Genomic DNA, 24,620 nt, shown 5'->3' with positions numbered 1-24,620 from the left:
CTTCTAGCGGACGCATGAACAGGGACTTTAGCAAGTTCTAGAGATGCGGGTCCTTTGCTGCTACCCTTGAGTTCTTTTCCGCTTCATTCAACATTCATCGATTGGAACACTTGATTCCAAATAGCTTTTGCAGAAGGCACTTGCTCGAAGGTTCACATACTTTTTTTGAACCTAGACTGTGACTGTTTAAATGGTGTAAATGACGAGAAGTACGATTGTTTGTGTTAATATTTGGGGCGGATTGTGTTTGTCTATTATCGTGACTTTGATGAAGATCAGACCACACTTTAGGAGTAATTAAAGCAGCAAACCAGGTAATTGCAAAGGGTTCACAAACTTTTTCTTGCAGCTGTAGTTTAATGTGTTACTGTGCTCGGCACAGACATTGTAGTACTGAGGATGTTCCTGTGCTGTCCCGTTCCATGTTTTGTTGCTCTGCCTAACTACTGTGCGCAAATTTGAAAACGCAGAATTCGCTTGGCAGCGACTCAGGAAAAACCGCAGTGGGCCGGTCGGCGTCCGCGGAGAGGAGCTTTCACGGAGATGAGAAAGTTTAAGTGGCGCAACTGCTGAAAAACGGAATCAAAAGATAGGTTGGGGAGATAGCCGTAATTTCACGCTCCCGCGGCGACAAGTCGAAGGGAGGTGACAGTAGGCATTGGGGGGTTAAGTGTCACGGCTGTCTGTTCACCACGGGCTGTCACGTCCAGGAGTTGGGGAACACTGCACTGACTTACAGAAGTTACTGACAAGAGCAGGAATACGGAGAGCATCGTTTCAGGACTCCCCGTGAAAGTAGAGGGGTGGGGGGAGGACTTGATCAGACTTTCTCGTCGATGTTGTCACAGGGAGGGGCTGGGGAAACCAAACGGGAGGCTGAGTCTTAAACGCGCACAGCCGCCTGTGCCTCTCGGGGGCAGAAACGGCTGCCCGCGCAGTGGAGAACCCGCCGCCCAGGGAAATCACTCCTGGCCTGGGGCGCTGAACCGTCAGCCGGCAACCGAGAAGGTCTTAGTTCATTCCGCGCAGGGGTGCGCCGACAGAGCCGGTCGGGCTCGCCTCTCTCTCCATTACTCAAACGCCAGTAGAGCAGTTCACTGCCTGTATACTGCCCGGGAGAGAACAGCCAGACTGTAAGTCCCACCATTAACACATTTTACATTTAGTCCCCCACCCTCTTTTTAAATTTGATATCAATTGTGAGTGTGTCAGTACAACTTACAACGTAGGATTGTGTTGTGAAAAATTAATTTGACTCCGTCTCTCTCTTTCTCTTTCTCTTTCTCTCCCTCTCTCTCTCTGTCTCTTTCTTTCTCCCTCCCTCTCTCTGTCTCTTTCTCTCTCCCTCCCTCTCTCTGTCCCGGTACAGAAGCCGGGTCTTGCCGAGAGGTGACAGTTCTTTGAAGCATGCAGTTCAGGAATCTGCCTAGCTGAGTGAATTTCGTCTAAATCCAGGTAAGAGACACCGGTTTAACGCGGGTTTTATGAGGGTCAACTGTAAGATCGCATTTAATGCTGCGTTCTCGATTCTCGAAGACAGACGCTGGTAATCTGCTGTAGGAGCTCATCAGGGCCGAGCAGCATCTGTGGTGGTCTGTATTTTGGGTCGTGATCCTATTCTGGGCTACTTTCTCTCCTCAGATGCTACCTGACCCGCGGAATTCCTCCCACTGTGGGGAACTTGTTCTTTAAATTACCAGGGACAGACCGAGACCAGGGCAAGGTCTCAGGAGTTTTAATGTTGTCTGTTCGCTTTGAAAGAAATTGGGAATTTTCGGCGCCTAATGTTAGGAAGATTATTCATCTCCTCGGTCGCCCATGCTGTGGCGTGCGAAATTCTTTGTTTCTTAATTCATTATATATAACGGCAGGGACGTATAACAACGTCGAAGTTCAGACCGCCGGGGACCTCTTTGAAATCCACCCCTAACCCCCAGAACCTCCCGCATCCGCCGGGTTACTGGCTAAAAGGCAGCGCCGTACAGCAAAGCGCGAATGTCACAAAGATTGGATCGAATTTCGCACCAGTCCCCAGTTCGAGAGGAGACAACTGCTGGTGGTTGGGGACGACAGCGGGTTGTGGACGGGCACGGGTTTTCGTTCGTTTGGACGCAGGCTCTTTGACACTCTCGTAACAAGTTTTCGGACGCGTCTGTGTACAAGCAGACACGCCTTGCTCGACACTCTACTCCGCGTCAAATTTCAACCCCGAAACTTCCTCACAAAACGCAGGTTCGGTCAAACAAAAGAATCGTCCTCTCCCGCCTCACTTTTTCCCGAGCGCTGCCGCGAAAATTCGGAGCCTTCTTTAAAGGATTATCCTCTCCGTTTTATCCTGGTGGCAACTTGCGAAACAAAAGTACTGCAGGCTTTCAAGTGATTTCTGAGGCGCTGCCTGATTCCCTATTCATCCCACTGAGCGCGAGTTTACGCTGCTAGGAAGTTAGATGTCAGGACTGTACAAGATTAGTGTGTATGTCAATTGTTCAGACACCCGCGCCGTAATCTCTCGGGTGTCTTTCTAAATGCTCTGGTTGAAATTATACTTGCATTCTAAATTGGTCCTATTTCCTCTGGCGCCTTCAAAAGTTGTCCCTGTCGGCAGCGAGATGATAAACCTTTTTGCTTTGAACGGGTGCGGGTCGGATGGAATCTTTAAATGGGATTTGGGATATTCAAAAAGGTCCGACGCTGGTTGAATCTTATTCCGATCACGCGTGGCTATATTCATCCTCCTCCCTTATATCTGTATGCAGACACAATGGGCTGCAAGCGCTGGAATCTGGAGCTGCAGATAATCTGCTGGAGGAACTCGGCGGATCCAGCAGCGACTGTGGGAAGGAAAGGAATCCTTCTCCCCTCCTCACAGTTACTACTGGGTCTGCTGAACTCCCCTAGCAGATCGTTTGTTGTTCTACATATATAAGTGTGTGTGTGTGTGTGTGTGTATGTGTGTAGAATCGGGTTTATTATCACTGGCATGTCGTGAAATTTGTTGTGGTGCAGCAGCAGCGCAGTTTTAAGCCATAAAAAGGACTATCAGTTTCAATGAGAACTATCTATAATGAAGAAGTAGTGTAACTAGTGAGGGAGGGTTCACAGGTTCATTATCAATTCAGAAATCTGACGGCGGTACAGAAGAAACTGCCCCTAAAACACGATTTCAGGCTCCTGTACCTCCTCCCTGATGGTAGTAATGAGAAGAAAGTAACTTCCTGATGGTGAGGTGGAGGGGGGTGGTTTAAAGACAAATGCCACCTTCTAGAGGCCTCACCTTTTGAAGATGTACTCGATGGTGGGGAGGCTCGTGCCATGATGGAACTGGCTGAATTTGCAACCTTCTGCATCTTTTTCTCTTCCTGAACATCGGTGACTCCATACTTGACAGTGAGGCAACCAGTCAGAATGTTCTCCACTCTACATATGTAGAAGTTTGCTGGAGTCATGCCATCAGATTGGAGGCTACAGGCAGAATTTGAGGTGTTGCTCCTCCAACCTGAGTGTTGCCCCATCGTAGCTGTGGGGGAGGACATGTCAGAATGGGAATGGGTGGCCACTGGGAGATCCTGCCTTTTGTGGTGGATAGAGCTGTCCTTTAGCCTGGCTGTGTATGCTCTCGAGCTACTGTAGCCTCTGCTCTGTGTGAGAGGGGGGAAGAGAGAGCGCCCAGCGTGAGTGAAGCTGTCATTGTTTATGCTGGTGGACACTATATTCTGCATTCTGTTATTGTTTTCCCATGTATTAGAATCAGAATCAGAAACAGGTTTAATATCACTGGTATATGTCGCAAAATTTGTTGTTTTGCAGCAGCAGTGCAATGCAATACATAAAAAAGTACAATAAATTATAATGAGAAATATCTATCTATCCATCAATATATATATCAATCTCACCCTTTATGGGTGATGTGCTTGTGTATTTTCCCTGAACCTTGGGTCCTCTACAAGAGGCCTGCGAGCTTGAGGGTTTGACGCAGTATCCTTGCTGCTGTTAGTTGTGTGCTTTTCTGGACCGAGATTTCAGATATTGTTCCTGGGATTTGTCGGAACCACTCTCCCAGTCCAGGTGTCACAGCTCCAAGTGCTCTTATCACCACTGGAATGTTACTCAGGCTTAAATTTTCTCTCTGCTCCTTCAAGCCCTGCTATTTCTCCAGTTTCTCATATTCTTTCTTCCTGATGCTACTGTCATTTGGGATTGCCAAATCTATTACTATTGCTTTCTTCTGTTCTTTGTCCAGTATTACAATGTGTGGTCAGTTGGCCAGTATCTGCTCATCAGTCTGTATTTGCGTCCCACAGGATCTCAGTTCTGTCGTTCTCCACTGCCTTCTCGGATGTTTCCCATTTGGACTGGGGAGAGTCCAATCCATACTCAGTGCAGATGTTCCTGTACATAATTCCTGCAAATTGGTTGTGCTGTTCAGTGAATGCTGTCCCTGCCTGCATCCTGCACCCTGCTGCTGTGTGCTGGATGGTTTGCAGCTGATTCCTTGCACAGTCTGCATCTTGGGTCTTGTCTGGTGTGACAGACCCCTGTTTCCATTGCTCTTGTGCTCAGCGCCTGTTCCTGTGCAGTCATGAGCAGCACCTCTGTGCTGTCCCTCAGCCCTGCCATTTCCAGCCATTGGTAGGACTTTCTTATGTCAGCCACCTGTGATATCTGGCGATGGTACATCCCATGCAGAGGCTTGTCCTGCCATGGCCTCTGGTCCTCTGGCTCTGCTTCACCCACTTCCATTTCCATATCCCCTGCCTGCTGTCTGAGGTATTCTCCTGGCAGGTCGTCCTTAGGGGCCACCTTCCTGACAGACTCATGGATGTTTCACATTTCTTCCAGAACTGTGGCCTTGACACTTCCAAATCCCCATCTTCCTTTATTCCAGAGGGTGTACAGTCACTTGACATCGGACTTTGGGTGGAATCCTCTATGTGTTGTTAATAGTTTCCAGGCCTGGATGTCAGTGGCTTCCGGATCATTCCTAGGCCAGCACACTTTTGCAGCTGGGTATCCGTTGACTGGTGGGGAAAATACATTGATGGCTCTGATCTTGTTCTACCAATTCAGCTGGCTTTTTAGGACCTGCCTCACTTGGATATCCCGGGATGTTGGAGCCTTCCTTGTGTAAACTCATCGTGGCATAAAGAAGGTTAGGAACCTGTAGTCTAAAAGGAAAATGGGTAGATCGAAGAAGGAATGGGTAGATCAGTTGAATGGAATAATAAACTTTCTTCCCCTAGGTAGTTAATCTGATCAACCATTCTAATTATCACCCTCTCCCCACCCCTTATATCTATTACCTCAGTCACTGCACAGTAAACACTTTAAACCACTTTTTATAATATATTTATGCCATTTTATTTCATATAAGTACTTCAAACTCGAACTTTATTTTTAATGCAATTCTCTTTAATATTGTTAAATGTTGATTTCTGTTTCACGTTGTGCCCCAACCAACACACCACAGCAAATTCCTAATGCTTATTAATGTATATGGCAAATAAAGTTGATCCTTGGTGTTTGAGAGTGGGTAGGATAAATAGCCTCTTCCTTGTCTGTGTTACAGTCTGGTAAGTACATCTCACAGTACCTAACCTGGATGGTTCTTTAAATTCTTCCTTCCCCTACCATTTGACCTTTCCCACTGAGAAGGTCACCGACCAGCATCCCCTCCAGCCCTTCCCTCCGCAATTTACAGACATGTCCAGACTTTGGCACAGTTCATTGTACCTTCATCTCCGTTGGGTCAAAGCCCCGGAACCCTGGCACTGTTGGTGACAGGGGAAGGCAGCAATGATCCCCGAGGGAGACCCTCACCCTTCTCAAGGGCAGTGAATATGAAGAATAAGCAGTGGTCTTTCTAGCAACGCCCACTTTCCCGAATCCAGAATTTTGAACAATATCCAGTATTGAAAGAGCAAGCCCGGTATTTCACTGCAGAACTGCACTGCCAATTAGCCCGAGGTCAGTTTGCAGTGTTAAAGAAATGCCTGTTTTATACCTTATATCCCGCCATTCACAAACTCAGAGTGTTCCGAAGTTGTTTTTGAAGCACAGCCACTGTTGAGATACGAGTGAAAGGGCAGTCTGGTTACCCGTTACAATGTTGTCCAAACACTCGTTACTCTAATGATCAAAAGTTACAGTTTGGTGCTAAAGATGGAAGGCCATTTGTCAGCCTGCATCGGAGGAGAACTCTCCTGCACTTAACAAGATCAGAGTCAGAATCAGGCCCAATATCTCTGGCAACTGTTGACCTGGTGGCAGCAGCACAATGCAACACAATAATCAAATAAAAACCTGCTAATGACAGTAAGTATATATAGTTAAATTAAATAAGTAGTGCAAAAACAGAAACAAAGAAGAGGTGAGGTAGTGAGATAGTGAGGTAGAAGTCTGATCAGAGAGGAAGAAGCTGTTCCTGAATCGTTGAGACTGTGCCTTCAGCTTGATGCAGCCAGTTCGAATGCTGTCCACGGTACACCTGTAGAAATTTGCAAGTGCCTTTGGTGACACACCAAATTGCCTGTCTTTGTGCGTAGTTTTTCACTCATTGTATTGTATTTGTTTGTTCTACTGCGCATTCCTGAAAGGAAATGAATCTCGGCGTAGTATCTGGTGACACATACGTACTTGCTTAATAAATTTGCCTTGAACTTTGCTGCTCTTCACAGATAGGGATTGGGATCTGTTGTATCTACCTGCAGCAGGAGATAGGATCAGACTCAGATTTATGTATCAATGCCTTAGCTGATGTGTAGGTGGTGGGGTGGAGATACAGTACGTCTCTATCAAAGGAGGTGTAACGGCATGCCTTCCCTCTAGCCTGCAGGTCACCCTTGGGCAAGGTGCAGCACCTGCTCAGCTTCCCCAGTCGAGCTCATGTGAAGCCATAGGAGCAGCTGGTGCATATCACAAGTCCTGGTTATGTGACCACTGATGCCAGGCAGACAATCCCTGAAGAGTTTTGATAATGGCTGGGGTCACCCGTCCTGTAAAGGTATTGCTCAGAAAAATAGTCATAGTCATAGTCATAGTCATTATTAATCCCGGGGGAAATTGGTTTTCGTTACAGTTGCTCCATAAATAATATATAGTAATAGAACCATAAATAGTTCAATAGTAATATGTAAATTATGCCAGTAAATTATGAAATAAGTCCAGGACCAGCCTATTGGCTCAGGGTGTCTGACCCTCCAAGGGAGGAGTTGTAAAGTTTGATGGCCACAGGCAGGAATGACTTCCTATGACGCTCAGTGCTGCATCTCGGTGGAATGAGTCTCTGGCTGAATGTACTCCTGTGCCCAACCAGTACGTTATGTAGTGGATGGGAGACATTGACCAAGATGGCATGCAACTTAGACAGCATCCTCTTTTCAGACACCACCGTGAGAGAGTCCAGTTCCATCCCCAGAACATCACTGGCCTTACGAATGAGTTTGTTGATTTTGTTGGTGTCTGCTACCCTCAGCCTGCTGCCCCAGCACACAACAGCAAACATGATAGCAGTGGCCACCACAGACTCGTAGAACATCCTCAGCATTGTCCGGCAGATGTTAAAGGACCTGGCATGGCAAAAAGGCATGGCAAACCACTTCTGTAGAAAAATCTGCCAAGAACAATCACGGTCATGGGAAGACCTTGCTTGCCCACGTCATAGGACACATCACATGATGATGATGATGATTTCAAGTTGTTTTGTGGTAGCGGTATAGTGTGAAGACACCAAATGACTATAATTACAAAACTAACTAAAGTCGTGCGAAAGATGAATTGTGAGGTTGTGTTCATGTGTTCGTGGATGGGGTGGTAGCATAGCGGTCAGCATCATGTGTTACAGTACCGGCGATTAGGGTTCAATTCCCGCCTCTGTCTGTAAGGAGTCTACAGGTTCTCTTTGTGACTGTGTGGGATTCGCCTGGGTGCTCTGGGTTTCTCCCACATTCCAAAGACGTGTGGGTTAGGGTCGGTAAGTTGTGGCACACTATATTGTCGAGGGAAGCGTGGCAACACTTCAGGGCTGCCAGCAGCACATCCTAGGCCATGTTAGACATTGATGCAAATGATGCATTTCACTGTCTGTTTTGATATTCCAACGGGCATGTGGCAAATAGAGCTAATCTTTGAGATTTATAATATTTATTTTTATGGACTGTTCAGCGGTCTGATGGCGGAGGGAAGGAAGGTGTTTCTGAATCATTGCATGTGGGTCTTCGGTCTCCTGTATCTCCTCCCCACTGGTAAGTAAGGAGAAGGGGCACATGTCCTGGATGGACAGGAGGTCTCATTTGGAAGGCAGCACCATGAAATGTGCAGGATCAGCATTGGTAATACCTACTGAGATAAAGTGCTTGAATTATTGCAGTGGGTTTGCATTGCAGAAAGGTCTGTAGGAAATGTTGGCTACAGCTCAGTCCATCATAGGCAAAACCCTCCCCATCACTGAGCACATTTACAAAAATACTGCCACAAGAAAGCAGCATCCACCACCACAGACCTCCACCAACTAGGCCATGTTCTCTTCTTGCTTCTACCATTGGGCAAGAAGTAGAGAAGCCTTAGGACCCACATCACCAGGTTCAGGAAGAGTTACGGCTATCATGCTTCTGAACTGGCACGGATAACTTCACTCATCTCAACTCTAAATTGATTCCACAACCTATAGACTCACTTTTACGGTCTCTAACACTCATGTTCTCAGTATTATTTATTTACTTTGTCATTTATCATTAGCACAATTCGTCCTCTTTTGCATATCGGTTTTTGCAATTCGTCCTCTTATGCATATGCACTTAGATAATAAATTTACTTTGAGCTTTGAACTTCCTCCTTGACGTCCCTGGAAACGTGTCAATATTGTACTCACTGACTGAATCCATAAATCTGTCAGAGATTTACCGTACCCAGCTGAGTCCCAAGTGGTGTCAAGTCAAGCCAAGCGAAGTCAAGTTTATTGTCAAACACAGGTATAATGACAATCTTGCTTGTAGTAGCAACATAGACACGTCGATTCAAACTACACACAGAATATAAATTAAAATTCAAAACTCAAAGCAAATTATTTATCTAAGTACTTATATGTCACCATATATAGCCCTGAGATTCATTTTCTTGCGAATATACTTAATAAATCCACTAACCATAATAGAATTAATGAAAGACTGCACCAACAGGACGCACAATTGGTGTGTAAAAGACAACAAAGTGTAAATACAAAAAGAAAAGAAGGAATAATAATAATAATAAAATAAATAAGCAATAAATATCAAGAACATCAGATGAAGAGCCCTCGAAAGTGAGTCCTTAAGTTGTGGGAACATTTCAATGTTGGGGTGAGTGAAGTTATCCCCTCCTTTTTAAGTGCCTGATGGTTGAGGGAAATAACTTCCTGAACCTAGTGGTGTGAGTCCCGAGGCTTCCGTACCTTCTTCCTGATGGCAGCAGTGAGAAGAGAGCATGTCCTGGGTAACAGGGGTCCCTGAAGATGAATGTTGCTTTCCTGCAATAACGTTTCATGTAGATATGCTCAATGGCTTTTTATTATTATCATTTACATATAATATAATATGATAATACATAATTATATAATTATCATTTATATATAATATGGCAATAAATAATTATATATTAACCAGTTATCATAATTTATGCAAGATAATGAATAAGAAGACTGCCAAACAAGTCCTTAGTGCAAACGAATATCTGTAGACTGTAGTGTTCCATTGAAGTAGTGATTAGGATTGTACTGGTTGGTTCAGGAACCTGACAGTTGAAGGGAAGTAGAAATTTCTAAACCTGGTGATCAGGTTTGTGGATCTCCAGCGCTCTGGTAGCACAGTGAGAAGACAGCATGGCCTGGATGGTGGAGATTCTTATTGATAGATGCTGCTTTCTTGAGCCAGTGCCTCCTGTAGGTTCTGTCAGTGATGGGAACGGCTGTACCTTTGATGGACTGGGCTGTGCCCACTGCCCACTACTCTCTGCACCCTCTTGGAGCTGAGATCATGATTTGCTGAGAAGTTGACACAAAATCACTTCGGCTGCATGAGACAGTTTATAGATCAGTAAACACTAATAGATGAGGACCTCAACAAGACTGAAGACCAAACGTGTTAACAATGTTACCGTGAGCCCAGGTTTGATGTCCACTATCTCACGGACATAGAGTTGTACCAGACGCAGAAGATTTTTAAAGATCTGAAGATCAGCTTTATTTGTGACACGTGTATTGAACTATTGAAACATACAGTGAAATGTGCTGTCTGTGTCAATGACCAAGGCTGTCTGAGGATGTGATGGGGACACACGTAAGTGTAGCAACACCTCCGGTGCCAAAGTAGCATTCCCGCAATTTGCTAACCCTAACCTGTACATCTCTAGAATGTGTGAGGGTGCTGGAGAAAACCCACAGGGTTTCATATTGAATATACAAACTCCTTACAGACAGTGGTGGGAATTGAACCTCAACTGGTGATCGCTGGTGCTGTAAAGCACTGTTAGGTTACTGTACTGCCTTCTTGTCCATCGTTCTCCTTGCTAACATCCAGTACCCATCCATACTCATCCCATTTACCAACATTTGGTCCAAAGTCCGCTGTGAATCTGTGCTTATCTTAGGGCCATGAGATCTCTGCCTTCACTACACCCTCAGGCAGTGCGTCCCAGCGTATAACTGTCCTCTGTGTGAAAAATACTTGTTCACCAGAGCTCCCTCTGAAGTTCTTACCCCGTTACCCTAGGAGACGTGAGAGAACACAGGTGCTGGCATCTCTTCCAGTCAAGATGGTGCTGAGCTGGATGCCTATCGACGTCGTGGCTCAGATTTAGGTTTTTTTCCGGCTCATAGGGATAGTTTTGTGCCTGTCCTGGGGCTGGAGGCTTGTCTGTGCATGTTGAGGGGTGAGTGAGTGGGTGGGTGTGTGGGTGGGTGAGTAGGTGGGTGTGTGGGAGGGAGGGGGAGGGACTTGTTTTGCTTTGTTCTGTTTTGTTATTATTGTTGCTTGCGTTATTCTTCTGAACACTGTTGATATGTTATGTTGGTGCCAGAACGTGTGGTGGCACTCACGGACTGCCCCCAGCACATCCTTAGGTTGTGCTGGCTGTTAACACAAAATGACTCATTTCACTCTGTGTTTCGATGTACTTACTGCCTGTTATGCCACTGGCATTAAGGGCGTCAATGAAGGTCCTCCATCTCTGTCTGTACAGAAGGATTCTTCATTGCTGTTTCTGTAACAATTGGTTTCTGAGCATTCAGGGTTTTAGCCCCGAGCTGAACCCCCGAACCTGGAGGACTGGTGGACCACTCTTTGTCTGGCCTCTACCCTCTGACCTGTGTGACATGGGTGACTCTACCAAGAGCTAAGGGACAAGGCCCTGACTCCAGCCAACGTAGCCCTCCGGGTTGCAAGCCTCCAAACCCTACGCCGAGGTCGTGGTCCTCTCGGAGGATGTTTCGATGTACCTGTGATAAATAAGTTTGAATCAGAACAATCTGCCGGAGGAACCAACGGGTTGATCAGCACCTGTGGGAGGATGAAAATAGCCGACATCTCAGGCCAACAATTCCTTTCCTCCCACGGATACTGCTTCCTCCAGAAGATTGTCCGTTACGCCTTTTATTCTGATCCTGTAGCCTCCAGCTTCCGATCCAGCTGCTTTAGGGAAGAGTTCCCCGCTTCTGTGCAACTCATAACTCTGTCGTGTTCCTCCTCAGCCCCGAAAGCAGAGAGGTTGGTGAGGGAGTTGATTGGGGTGGGGGGGAGGGAGGAGACAGAAATAGTTCTTACCAGAGATGGTTCTGTGTGCTGTGGAGAACATCAGAGAGTGCAGTACTGAGTGTCTTCGGCAGTAAATAAACTTCTATAAGAGCTGACATGATTCCATACAAATTTTGTACAATTCTGATTTCAATGCCTCCAAAGGAAAATAGAGACACTGGGAATTGCAAAGATGACGCCCCTTCTGACAGATATTCCTTTTTGGGAGAGAACATTCAGCTGGATCTGTTTACTTTGGAACAGGAAAGGTCAGAGGTGATCAGTTTTATGATTATGAAGATTTTTAATGGTGATGGGGGTGGGGGGAGGTTCTGAGGAAGCATTACTGCCATGATGAGGGCCACTCTCAGGGTGGAGGAGCAACACCTCATATTCCATCTGGGTAGCTTCCAACCTGATTGATTTCTCTAACTTCTGGTAATATCTCCCCTCCCCAGCTTCCCCCTGCTCTCTTTATGTGTTCCCCATTCTGGCTCCCTCTTCCCCTCATCTGCCCATCACCTCCCTCTTGTGCCCACCTCCTTCTCTGTCATAGACAGCTGACGGCTCTCTCCTATCAGATTTCTTCTTCTTCAGCCCGTGACCTCTCCCCCCTATCCCCTCCCAGCTTCTTACGCCACCCCCCCTCACTTGCTCTGATTTCCTCCAGCATTTTTTTTTTCCCCGTGAGTTGCTCAGAGAAAGCACTTCCATTTTGAGGATGAGGTCAGAATTGAGTGACATCACCATGAGATAATCTCTAATAAATTCATGGAAGTGTTCAGGAGAAACTACTTGTAGAGCAATGGGGAGCTTATCCCGCCAGTGAATGGTGGAGGAGGATAAGGGACATATACGGATAAAGTACAGGAACAGAACAGTTTGGCAGAATGCCCTGTTTCGGTGGTGGGAAAAGCTGTACATAAGTGGAAGTTGGTAAAGGCACACTCGTAGAGTGTTAGAACAGTACAGCACAGGAACAGGCCCTTTGATGTGTGATGTCTGTGCTGGATTTAGCTAGATCCCTTCTGTCCACACCTAATCTATACTCCTCCATATTGATGTGTCTCTGTAAAAGCCTGTTAAACACCACTATCCCCTCCACCCATCCTGGCAGACTGTTCCAGGAAACTACTACTCTCTGTGTAAAAAAAAAACTTCCCACGCACATCTCTGTTAAGTTTTCCCCATTCATCTCAAATGCATGTACTGTTATGACATGTCATATAGAGCAGAGAGCGTAGAGAGGTCCAGCACAGTATAGGACCCTATGCTGCTAACACTGTATACTTCACAGAAAACCCAACAGAAAGTAGTGAGTACAGCCCAGTCCATCACGGGTAAAGCCCTCCCCACCATTGAGCACATCTACATGGAGTGCTGTCACTGGAAAGCAGCGTCCATCATCAGAGACCCAACACCATGGTCTCTTCTTGCTGCTGCCATCAGGAAGAAGGTACAGGAGCCTCAGGACTCACACCACCGGGTTCAGGAGCAGTTTCGACCCGTCAGGAAGCAGGATCTCAAAAAGGAGGGGATAACTTCAACATCACTTGCCCTATCACCGAAATGTCCCCACAACCTATGGATTCACTTTCAAGGACTCTTCATCTCATGCTCTCGATATCTACTGCTGATTTATTGACTATTATTATTTATCGCCTTTTGTATTTGCACAACTTGTTGTCTGTCACACACTAGTATGACATCTAAGTTGGTGTGGTCTTTCATTAATTCTATCGTGGTTATGGGATTTATTGAGTATAACAGCAAGAAAATGAATCTCAGTGTTGTATATGGTGACGTATATGTACTTTGATAATAAATTTACTTTGAACTTGGAACTCTTAACCTACTATAACAGAGCTTATAATGTACTCTAGGATTGATGTAACCCTTCCCACCCCCACAGCCCCCCATTTTTCATCCATCTCAAAAGTCAGTATTGTACCACCCCTGACAGAGCATTTCACACACCCACTGTTCTCTGTGTGAAGACGCCTACCTCTGGTATCTCCATTATACTCTGTATTCCGGGGAAGGAGCTGACAGTACTCAGGGTATGTAGAAAAAAATTACAAGGTTGTTAACAGGCTAGGGGAGCTGCCTAGGCTGGGGTGAGTTTCCTTGGAACTGAAGAAGCTGAGAGGTTGATTAACTCAGCTGAGTAAAGTCTGAGGAGTCTAGATCAGAGAGGACCAATATTCCACAGCAGGGAGATTGATCACAATGATTTTGCTCAGCCTGTCAGCGTGAATGAGGTGGCTGAAGGGCTGTTTCTCAGCTGTATAGTCCTATGAGCGGAGAAACAATTTAAAGGGGAGAAAAAGGTATCTTCAGCTAAATGTTAGTTGGGGTTGAGGATCTCATTGTCTATAGGATGGCAGAGGCTGAATCCATATCCCATTCAGAATCAGAATAAAATAAATTTCATTATCACTGACGTACAGCACTGTGCAAAAGTCTTAGGCAGATATGCAGTATACAGCTAGGGTCTGTAAATGGGAAACCTGATTCTGATATGGGTCTCTATTGTGGACTGAGAGTAGGAAAGGGGGAGGGAGAGGAGAATCATGGTTCGGAAAAGGGGAAGAGAGAGAGGGGAGAGAGCAGGAAGCACCAGAGAGACATTCTATAATGATCAACAAGCTAATTGTGTGGAATCAAATGACCTTGCCTGATGCTTCTGGGCTGGGTGTGTCTACACCTGCGCCACCCCCCGCTCCAGCATTCCTTCTCTGTCACCTATCCCGCACCCCAAGGCGCTCCACGTTCGCCATTCCCAACATCCTTTGGTCCAGCCGGTTTTAATAACTGGCTCTCCGCTCCACGTTGACAAACAGTACTGTGCAAAGGCTTAGGCGCCCTAGCTATAGATGTGTGCCTAAGAGCTCTGCGCAGCACTGTATTTCACGACATTTGCAGTAGAGTGCAACACATAGAAAAGCTATTGTAAGTTACAATAAGAAATACAAAATAATGCTTTGCAAAAAGAGAGGGAGGTAGTGTTCATGAATTTATAGACATTCGGCTACTTTCTGAAAGCTCCATGAACACTAACTCGCTATTTTGCAGGCACGTTTTTCATTGAATTTGTACTTGTTTGTCAACTATATGAATGATCTGGTGGATAATGTGGTAAGTTGGGTGAGCAAATATGCGGGTAACTCCCAGACTGGGGGTGCAGTGGGTCGCTGTCAAAGGAAGGCTATGAAATCTCGCAGTGGGGTCTCGACCAGCTGGAAAAATGGCAGATGGAATTTAATACTGACATGTATGAGGGCTTTGGGAGGACAAATCAGCGTGGGACACACACGGTGAACAGTAGGACACTACAGGGTGTGGTAGAACGGAAGGATCATCTAAGATTACAGATTCGTAATTTATTGAAGGTGGCATCAGAGGTAGTTAGGGTTGTAAAGAGAGTTTCTGTCACATTGACCTTCATAAGTCAAAATATTGGGATGATCCATTGAAGTTGTGTACGACGTTGTCGAGGCTAAACCTAGAGTATTGTGTACAGTTTTGGTCACCTACTTGCAGGAAAGATACCAAGAGGGTTGAAAGAGTACAGAGAAGACTTACATGGTTGTTGCTGAAACTGAAACTATTTATGGTTGTATTACTATTTATTATTTATGGTGCAACTATGGTGCAAACGGGATCAATAAAGTATGACTATGACTATGACTATTGAGGCAGCAGGAAAGTTTGAAGAGGTGAGGATTTTATTCCCTGGAGTACAGGAGAATGAGGGGAAATTTGATTGAGATGCACAAATTTGAGGAGTATAGATAGGGTGGAAGCAAATAGGCTTGGGTGAGACTAGAACTAGAGGTCATAGGTCAAGAATGAAAGGTGAAATGTTTAAGGGAAACTTCTTCACTCAGAGGGTGATCAGTGTGTGGAACAAGTTGCGTTCAGAAGTGATAGATGTGTTGGATTTCAACACTGAAGAGAAGTTCGGATAAGTACATGGATGGGAGGGGTCCAAGCGTGGGATGATGGGACTAGGCAGACTAATAATTTATTATGGACTAGGTAAGGCAAAGTGCCTTTTACCATGCAGTAGCACTCTATAACTACAATTGTAATCATGAGCTCTCAGCTGATGTGAGTACGGTGCAGGTGACAAGACAGGGCTGAGGAGAAGTGGAGTGAACCAAGCCCCTCTGCCGTCTGGACCCCGTCTGCGGGTCTGCGTGGTGTCGTTTTATCAATGGATTTCCTCTGTCAGCATGCCTGGAATCTGGTTAGAATATTTCCAACACATATGTGGACTGTTACTGAGTTGGGTCATTGCCTTTTGGTAGTGGTTAGGGAATAAGGCATGGATGGTATGGGGTAATGGAGTACTGGGGAATAGAGGGTGGAGTAAGACTCAAGCTGAAGGTCAAAGTCAAAGTAGATTTATTATCAAAGCATGTGCTGTATATGACACCATTTACTACCTTGAAATATATTTTCTTGCAGACATTCACAGTAGAACTGTCACAACCAGAGGTTGTTTTTAAAGAAGAAGACATATAGTTAGTATGTGGACTGTATTTTCTCAGTGTTGCCATGTTCATTTCATGTCTAATTGTTTGTCTTTGAGCTAGCCCTGGTTCTTCACTTTGTGGTGCAGGTGTCTCATTTTGGATCCTGGGCACTGTTACGCTCTCTGTGTATTTATCACCTTCATTCAATCTGGGATTCTTCTGTGCATCATGAGTGATTTCAGTTCCTCGAGATTCTCCGTAGCTTGCCTGAGCTAACCTGAGTTAGTTTTTCTCGTTAATTTCTGTAATAAATCTTTTGTTTTGTTCGGATTGCCAAAGCCTCTGTGACTCCTGCACTCGAGTTCGGTAGTGTATTCCCTTACAAGCAGAAAGCAATAAATTAGAGTCAATTAAAATATACACACAAAGTCTGACGACCACCCAATTTGCAAAAGGCGACAAGTTGTGCAAATATAACAAATGATACAGAGAACATGAGTTGTAGAGTCCTTGAAAGTGAGTCTGTAGGTTGTGGAATCGGTTCAAAGCTGAGGTGAGTGAAGTTGTCTACGTCGGTTCAGGAGCCTGATGGTTGTAGGGTAATAACTGTTCCTGAACCTGGTGGTGTGGGACCTGAGGCTTCTGTATTCCCTGCTTGGTGGTAGTAGCGAGAAGAGAGCAAGGCCTGAATGCTGGGAGCCCTTGATGCTTTCTTGTGGCAGCACTCCATGCAGATGTGCTCAGTGGTGTAGAAGGCTTCGCCTGTGATGGACTGGGCTGCATCCAACATTTTGTGTAGAATTTTCCGGAGAAGTGGACTTTAATTAGCAGACATGCATTGAAATTTACAGCATGTGGGACACGTTAGGTGGAGTTAATAGCCAAGATTATAAATTTAAATCGACGACATATTTATGTGCTGGAAATAATTCCAGGACATGAAAAGAAAATGTTTGTTGGACTCCAGAAAAAAATTGCCCATTAGTGGGTCTTTGCCTTATATGTTCTGGGGCTGAGAGCATCCAAGGCAAGTTGGACTTTTTCAGTCAAAGATGGTTACCAATTTGGGTGTTGGTGATCACTGGCACTAATAGAACCTTCCACCCTCTTCATCATCGCTCTGTCTTATACTGAGAATTTATAAGGCATTAGCCAGGCTGCTCTTGGAGTACTGTGAGCAGTTTTGGGCCCCTGATCTAAGAAAGGATGGGCTGGCATTGGAGAGAGTCCAGAGGAGGTTCATGAGAGTGATCCCACGAATGAAAGAGTTAATGTATGAGGATCATTTGATGGCTTTGGTCCTATATTCACTGGTTTAGATGAATGAGGGGGTACCTCATTGAAACCTATCAAATATTGAAATGCTCAGATAGAGTGGATGTGGATAAGTTGTTCCCTATAGTGGGAGAGTGTAAGAACAGAGGGCACAGCCCCAGAATAGAGAGATATTCCTGTACAACAGGGATGAGGAGGAATTTCTTTAGCCAGAGAGTAGTGAATCTGTGGAATTTATTGCCGCAGATGGCTGTGGAAACCAAGTTAGTGGGTATGTTTAAAGTTGAAGCTGTTCAGCTCTTGATCAGTCAGGGCGTGAAAGGTTACAGGAAGAAGACAGGAGAAAGGGGTTGAGAGGAATAATAAATTGGTCATGGTGGTGTAGCAGAGCAGACTTGATGGGCCAAATGGCCTGATTCTGCTCCTTTGGCTTATGTTTTCTTAAATTCAGCTGTCCATTGTGTTCACCTCTATAGGGAGAGAGAAACCGGGGAACTATAGACCAGTTAGCCTAACGTCAGTGGTGGGGAAACTGCTGGAGTCAGTTATCAAAGATGTGATAACAGCACATTTGGAAAGCAGTAAAATCATCGGACAAAGTCAGCATGGATTTGTGAAAGGAAAATTATGTCTGACGAATCTCATAGAATTTTTTGAGGATGTAACTAGTAGAGTGGATAGGGGAGAACCAGTGGATGTGGTATATTTGGATTTTCAAAAGGCTTTTGACAAGGTCCCACACAGGAGATTGGTGTGCAAACTTAAAGCACACGGTATTGGGGGTAAGGTATTGATGTGGATAGAGAATTGGTTAGCAGACAGGAAGCAAAGAGTGGGAATAAACGGGACCTTTTCAGAATGGCAGGCAATGACTAGTGGGGTACCGCAAGGCTCAGTGCTGGGACCCCAGTTGTTTACAATATATATTAATGACTTGGATGAGGGAATTAAATGCAGCATCTCCTAGTTTGCGGATGATACGAAGCTGGGCGGCAGTGTTAGCTGTGAGGAGGATGCTAAGAAGATGCAGAGTGACTTGGACAGGTTGGGTGAGTGGGCAAATTCATGGCAGATGCAATTTAATGTGGATAAATGTGAAGTTATCCACTTTGGTGGCAAAAGTAGGAGAACAGATTGTTATCTGAATGGTGGCCAATTAGGAAAAGGGGAGGTGCAACGAGACCTGGGTGTCATTGAAAGTGGGCACGCAGGTACAGCAGGCGGTGAAAAAGGCGAATGGTATGCTGGCATTTATAGCGAGAGGATTCGAGTACAGGAGCAGGGAGGTACTATTGCAGTTGTACAAGGCCTTGGTGAGACTACACCTGGAGTATTGTGTGCAGTTTTGGTCCCCTAATCTGAGGAAAGACATCCTTGCCATAGAGGGAGTACAAAGAAGGTTCACCAGATTGATTCCTGGGATGGCAGGACTTTCATATGAAGAAAGACTGGATGAACTAGGCTTGTACTCGTTGGAATTTAGAAGATTGAGGGGGGATCTGATTAAAACGTATAAAATCCTAAAGGGATTGGACAGGCTAGATGCAGGAAGATTGTTCCCGATGTTGGGGAAGTCCAGAACGAGGGGTCACGGTTTGAGGATAAAGGCGAAGCCTTTTAGGACTGAGATTAGGAAAAACTTCTTCACACAGAGAGTGGTGAATCTGTGGAATTCTCTGCCACAAGAAACAGTTGAGGCCAGTTCATTGGCTATATTTAAGAGGGAGTTAGATATGGCCCTTGTGGCTAGGGGGATCAGAGGGTATGGAGGGAAGGCTGGTGCAGGGTTCTGAGTTGGATGATCAGCCATGATCATAATAAATGGTGGTGCAGGCTCGAAGGGCCGAATGGCCTACTCCTGCACCTATTTTCTATGTTTCTATGAGAGAAACCACAGTGCAATGGAGATAAGATCGGAAGGGGGTCTTTAGCATCGTGGTTAATCTCTGAACAATGCTCCTATACCTCCCTTTCTCCATATCCCAAAATATCCTGAGTTCACAGATTCAGAATTAACACTTGACCAAACGTTGGCTAGTGTGTCTGGTTAATGTGTTCCACATGCTGGAAATGGGCTTATTAAGTTCTCCTTCTTCTCCTTTGGCCCTACTCCGGCTGAAAAGAGCTCCAAATTTCCACCACACTGTGTGCGGATGAGTTTCTAGTAAGTTGCTAGAGGGGAACCTATGGAGTGGAATATAAACAGTTAATGTCCTGATGAAGGGGCTTGACCTTCTGAAGAAGATTCCCCTCCTCCTGCTTTTTCTCCCATGGTCCACTGCTGTCTCCTATCAGATTCTTTCTTCTTCAGCCCCTTAACATTTCATTCTATCACCTCAGAGCTTCTCTCTTCATCCTTCACCCTTCCCCCTCACCTTGTCTCTCCAATCACCTACCAGATTATACTCCTCCTTCTCGACCCTCTTCTATCCCGGCTTCTTCCGCCTTCCTTTCCAGTCCTGCTGAAGGGTTTCAGCCCAAAACGTCAACTGTTTATTCCTTTCCACTTCGTGGATGTTGCCTGACCTGCTTGTTCCTCCAGCATTTTGTGTTTGTTACTCTAATATCCAACATCGGCAGAATCTCTTGTTCTAGAGACATCGCTGATGCTGGAATCTGAACCTACTGGAGGAACTCAGTGAGCAGCATCTGTGGGGAAAGGACTTCTGACGTTTTGTCCCTCCACCATCTCACTCTGGCTCTGCCCCCTTCCTTTCCAGTCCTGATGAAGGGTTTCAGTCCAGAACATCGACTGTTTATTCCCCTCCACAGATACTGCCTGACCACCTGAGGTCTTTTGGTATTTTATGTGTGTTCCTCAAGATTTCCAGCATCTGTAGAATATCTTGTGTTTTTTAATTAATTTGACTTTTCCCATTTTATAAGTCCTTCCCTCTACTCTGAGACTCCCCAGTTAGTGGATGGGATTCCTCTCCAAATACTAGAAACAGCAGTTGAGCAGTTGAAGGTTTAGGATAACATGTAGATAGATTGATAGATTGGTGCAGCAGGATGCAACGAGATTCTTTGCTCATGTAGCGCTCACAGTAATACATGGTAAATACAACTATTATGTTTAATTCAGCATTTACAATAGAAGCTCTTTGACTGGCAGTTGGAGGACAGGAAAATGGAGGACTATGTGGGAGGGAAGGGTTAGATTGTTCTTAGAGTAGGTTAAAAGGTCGGCACAACATCATGGGCTGAAGGGACTGTACTGTACTCTTCTGTCCTGTTCTGTGTTCTATGTCCTGTGTCCTGTGTCCTGTGTCCTGTGTCCTGTATTCTATATTCTGTGTTCTATGTTCTAAGCAAATACAGCTGAATGATGCAAAGATTGTACTGCAATGTGAAACAGAGCAAAAACAAATTCTAAAGTGGCAATAATGTAAGAGATAGAATTAAGATAATGACAGTACCACTGGGAAGGGAATGGGAAAAGAGTGACCAGTTCAGAAGTTTTTGTAGCAGTGGGGGAGAAGCCATTCCTAAGTCTGATCATTTGCCCTTTCAAACTCCTGTATCTTTCCCCAAAAGGTAGAAGATAGAAAAGGGAAATGGCCAGGGTGGCAGGCACCATGGCAATGTCGTTAGCCCTCCTGTGGCAGTGCGCTATACAGATGGAGGATCTGACGGAGGATGACGTGCCAATTTATGATAGAACATACATTCCAGATAAAGAACATTCTCCATAGGAGGTGTTAACTATACTTGACTGGACTGCACCTAGTATGGTTACCTGGTTTACTCTGGGTTAAGAGGTCCACGTGCGGAATTATCTTTATAGTAGTAGTCATACTTTATTGATCCCGGGGGAAATTGGTTTTCGTTACAGTTGCACCATAAATAATAAATAGTAATAGAACCATAAACAGTTAAATAGTAATATGTAAATTATGCCAGTAAATTATGAAATAAGTCCAGGACCAGCCTATTGGCTCAGGGTGTCTGACCCGGGAGGAGTTGTAAAGTTTGATGGCCACAGGCAGGAATGACTTCCTATGACGCTCTGTGTTGCTTCTCAGTGGAATGAGTCTCTGGCTGAATGTACTCCTGTGCCCACCCAGTACATTATGTAGTGGATGGGAGACATTGTCCAAGATGGCATGCAACTTAGACAGCATCCTCTTTTCAGACACCACCGTGAGAGAGTCCAGTTCCATCCCCACAACCTCACTGGCCTTACGAATGAGTTTGTTGATTCTGTTGGTGTCTGCTGCCCTCAGCCTGCTGCCCCAGCACACAACAGCAAACATGATCGCACTGGCCACCTCAGATTAAAGAAATAAGGTTTATTAGTCACTTGTATATCAAACTGTCAAAACAACCAGCTCAGTCTGAGGAAGTGCTGGGAGCAGTCTGCAAGTATCGCCTTGCTACCAACACCAACATAGAGTGCCCACAATTTACCAACCCTAACCTGTACACCTTTGGAATGGGGGAAGAAGCTGGAGCACCCACAGAAAACCATGCAATCACAGAGAGAACGTACAAACAAACAGTGACAGGGATCGAACCCTAATCTTACAGTAGCAGTAATGCATTGCACTCTCCGTTTTGCTTCCATGCTGCCCAAATAACACACCATGATGGACCAAATGGCCTTCCTTTTGCACAGTATTAAGCTTTGAAATGGCTTCAGGTGGTTCTTCTAACAACTGGACCAGTTACATTTTATAAATAAGATCCTTGCATGATGTAACCCCATTTATGAATCTAATGGATGTGATCTAGTGCAACCCATGAGTTCTAATGCACGCTTAATCATTTTAACAGGTTCCCATCTGAAAAAAAACATGTTCAAGGGTCCAGGATCCAAATGAGTTTTTGCATAATTGTAAACTGCTGCAGATTCTGCGGGAACTGGGGTGCACTGGGCATGTTTTAAGGAATCAGAATCAAGTTTAATATCACTGGCATATGTTGTGAAATTTGTTGTTTTGCAGCAGCGATACGTTGTGATACATAATCATAAAAACTGTAAATTGTAGTATGAAGCATATATATTAGAACCTAAAACGTCGATATTTACAGCACATTACAGGCCCTTCGGCCCACAATGTTGTGCCAACCATGTAACCGACTCTAGAGAGCCTAGAATTCCCTAGAGCATAGCCCTCTATTTTTTCTAAGCTTCATGTACCTATCAAAGAGAATCTTAAAAGACCCTATTGTGTCTGCTTCCACCACCGCTGCCAGCAGTGCATTCCACACACCCACTACTCTCTGAGTGAAAAACATACCCCTGACATCCCCTCGGTACCTACTTCCAAGCACCTTAAAACTATGCCCCCTCGTGTTAGCCATTTCAGTCCTGGGAAAAAACTTCCGGCTCTCCGCACGATCAGTGCCTCTGATCATTTTATACACCTACGTATTGATCCACGCTCTAAGTTCTTAATTTAAAAAGTTAAATTAAATAGGTAGTACAAAAAGACAAAAAAAAAGTGGTAAGGTAGTGTTCATGGCTTCAATGTCCATTCAGAAATCTGATGGCAGAGGGGAAGAAGCTGTTCCTGAATCGTTGAGTGTGTGCTTTCAGGCTCCTGGGCCTCCTTCCTGATGGTAGCAATGAGAAGAGAGCATGTCCTGGGTGATGGGATCCTAAATGATGGATACCGGCTTTTTGACGCATCAGTCCTTGAAGATGTCCTAAATGCTGGGGAGGCCAGTGCCCTTGACGGAACAGGCTGAGATTACAACTTTCTGCAGCTAATTTGGATTCTGGGTAATGCCCAGCCCACCCCCACCCCACCCAATACCAGATGTGATGCAGCCTGTTAGAATGTTCTCCACAGCACTTCCGTAAGACGTTGCAAGTGTTCACGTTATTTGCATGGCGTTCAGAGAGGCTCTGTGCGTTGGTTGCGATTGCAAATGCTTGCTCCCCGTTGGCCTTCCTGGGAAAGGAAGGTAATGGAGGTGGGGGAACACCTTGATCCATCTTGAAAAATATAAAGAGATTTGCAAAAATCAGATGACAAGAAAGATTTTTTTCCCTTTTGAACCACCTCGCTGTACTTAGTTTTGTCTCATGGTCTGAAGACAAATGGAACACAATGCCATGGTTTGAGGTGCACTGGTCTGCCCTCAGGCTGTTTATAATTTTGAACACTGATGTTGCCATCTGCTTCTGTCTGTCAACAGAACTTGGCATGGGCTGCGTGATTTTTCTATTTGGGAAATCTCTGCCTTTTCTGTGTGTATCCCTCATAAGAGAGTGTGCAACAGAATGTAGGCATCCTCCGAGTGATATGGGGGTCTTTGGAGAGAGATGAAAACACAGTTCCAAGACAGGGAATTTCCGATGCATTGGCATGTTTCTGAATTTCCATCATCTGTGACTCACTTGTGTTTATAACTTTCTGATGCATCTAGTGTTGACTTGGGAAAATAGAGTTTATAAGATTATGAGAGGCTTAGACAGGGTAGTTACTCAGCATCATGAACGTAAGGGGCTGTAGACTGGTAGACTTGGCTCAATACATCACGGGCATAACCCTCCCTCCATCGGTAGTATCTACAGGAGTCGCAGTATCAAGAAGGCAAGATCCATCTTCAAGGACCCCCACCATCTAGCCCCTGCTATCTTCTCACATCTACCATGCCATCTTCTCACAGTTTTCATCAGGCTGGAGGTTTAGAAGCCTGAAGTCCCACACCTCCATGTTCAAGAACAGCTAATTCCCTTCAACCAATCAGGTTTTGAACCAAATGGCACAATGCTAACCAGTACAGTTTATCAACACTGGCACCCCTTTGATCACTGTGCACAAAAAATGGACATTGTTTTTTTTTGTTCTAATTATGTTTTCTTGTAGAATTTGTGTTTAATTTACTGTATGTTTACGTTTGTCTTGTGCATGATGCTAATATGTTGGTGTCGTAGGCATGGCAACGCTTGAACAACCCTTGCTGATTTGACTAGGCACAAACAATGCATTTTTCACTGTGTGTTTCAATGTAAGTGAGACAAGTAATCTTTAATCATTAATGTGCCAGTGATGAAGCTACATGCAGGATTTTCACTGCATGGTACATGTAAGTTATTCATTGCAACAGTGTATGTACTTGTGGTAGGGATTCAGATTTCTGGATCATTGGG

General features: G+C 45.1%; 1 protein-coding gene across 6 annotated transcripts in view; it reads left to right on the top strand.

The window, feature by feature from the left end:
- Positions 1 to 491: 491 nt before the first annotated feature.
- The window catches only part of adgrg6 (adhesion G protein-coupled receptor G6), a 181,053-nt gene continuing 156,924 nt past the window's right edge, over positions 492 to 24,620 (top strand). For 3 of the 6 annotated variants that reach the window (XM_072264787.1, XM_072264786.1, XM_072264785.1), the window contains exons 1-2: positions 492 to 1,133; positions 1,370 to 1,455. The gene's annotated coding sequence lies outside the window, so the exon portion shown is untranslated. The remainder of the gene's footprint in view (positions 1,134 to 1,369; positions 1,456 to 24,620) is intronic. The other 3 variants (XM_072264790.1, XM_072264788.1, XM_072264789.1) reach the window with 1 other exon arrangement.

The sequence above is a fragment of the Mobula birostris genome, chromosome 8 (assembly GCF_030028105.1).
Source record: "Mobula birostris isolate sMobBir1 chromosome 8, sMobBir1.hap1, whole genome shotgun sequence".
Classification (NCBI taxonomy): Eukaryota; Metazoa; Chordata; class Chondrichthyes; order Myliobatiformes; family Myliobatidae; genus Mobula; species Mobula birostris.
Note: the sequence above shows the minus strand (reverse complement) of the source record. Positions and strands in the feature narration are given on the sequence as shown.